The sequence below is a fragment of the Humulus lupulus genome, chromosome 6 (assembly GCF_963169125.1).
Source record: "Humulus lupulus chromosome 6, drHumLupu1.1, whole genome shotgun sequence".
NCBI classification, from domain to species: domain Eukaryota; kingdom Viridiplantae; phylum Streptophyta; class Magnoliopsida; order Rosales; family Cannabaceae; genus Humulus; species Humulus lupulus.
The window spans coordinates 113,397,283-113,399,034 of NC_084798.1; positions in this window are offsets into that span (position 1 = coordinate 113,397,283).

Below are 1,752 nucleotides of genomic sequence, written 5' to 3' on the forward strand. Positions count from 1 at the left end.
CCTAGAGTGGAAGTGGGAGGACATTACCATGGATTTTGTGGGAGGTCTACCTCGGACGATAGGACTTCATGACTCGGTGTGGGTGATAGTGCACAGATACACCAAGTCAGCTCATTTTCTGTCAGTGAAGTCAACTTACACAGTGGAACAGTATGCAGAGTTGTATGTGAGTGAGATAGTTCATCTCTATGGAGCCCTAAGTCTATTGTATCTGATCGAGATCCTATCTTTACCTCCAAGTTCTGGGGAGCTCTGCAGAGAGCCATGGGGACTCAGTTGAAGTTTAGCACAACTTTTCATCCTCAGACTGATGGACAGTCTGAGAGGATAATTCAGGTGTTGGAGGATATGCTTAGGGCATGTGTGATTGATTTCGAGGGATCTTGGAGTAAGTATCTTCCGTTGGTCAAATTTTTGAATAACAATAGTTATCAGTCCACGATTGGGGTGCCTCCTTATGAGATGTTATACGGAAGAAAGTGTAGATCGTCCATTCATTGGGATGAGATGGGTGAGAGGAAGTATTTGGGGCCAGACATGGTTCAGAAGACAAGTGAAGCTATTGAGAAGATCCGAGCCAGGATGCTTGCTTCACAAAGTAGACAGAAAAGCTACGCTGACCTTAAGCGTAGGGAGGTGGAGTTCCAGGTTGGGGACCACGTGTTTCTGCGAGTTTCACCACTGCGAGGGGTGAGGAGATTTGGAGTAAAGGGCAAGCTGAGCCCTCGATTTGTTGGACCTTTTGAGATTTTAGAGAGGATTGGATAGGTGGCTTACAGGTTGGCCTTGCCACCGTCATTGTCGGGAGTTCACGATGTATTCCATGTCTCTATGTTGCGGAAGTATGTCTCAGATTCGACACATGTATTGAAGTATGAGGACTTAGAGTTGCAGACAGATTTTTCCAATGAGGAGCGAGCGGTTTAGATTTTGGACCAGAAAGATAAAGTTCTACGGAATAAGAAGATTCTGTTAGTTAAAGTGTTGTGGAGAAATTGCAAGGTCAAGGAAGCGACCTGGGAGCCAGAGACGGTGATGCGGGATCAATATCCTGAGCTATTCAGGTAAATTTCGAGGACGAAATTCTCAGTAGGATGGGATAGTTGTAACGACCCAAAATCACTAATAAGGCTCAAGGGCCTTAATTAGTGTGTCAGGAGGGCATAATTGGTTTATGTGTGTGAATTTATTAATTTAATGTATGATTATGAGATAAATTATGTTATTATGTTTATATGAATACAAATGTGATTATATGTTATATTTGTGAGAACCACATTATTATGTGGGTAAAACTGCATCATGCGATTTGAGGCGATCCTAGGGAGCTAGTTAGTGGGAAAGTCACAATGGGGCTTAATATTTGACTTTGGGCAAGTCAAGGGGTATTTTGGGTATGGGATGGTTATTTAGGTTATCGTGTTATGGAAATAAATAATTGGAGATATATTCGAGGTTAGGAAGTCTAGGTGGGAGTACTGGGGAATTTTACCATTTTGCCCTCGGGGACGTTTCTAGCACCCCGAGCCTCGGGATTAACTTAATTGCCTAAGAATAGACTAAGTAAATCACAGAATTCAGTGGAACATTAGGAACCGACCTTCTTCCCTATTCTCTTTCTCTCTCAAAGAAAAACCATTAGAATCTAAGGGAAATTCAACTGGAACTCTATGATTTGAGCTAGAGTTTTGAGGGATTAGCTCAGTTTTAGCAAAGGAATTCAACCAGGACTGAGGTAAGGATTGAATCACA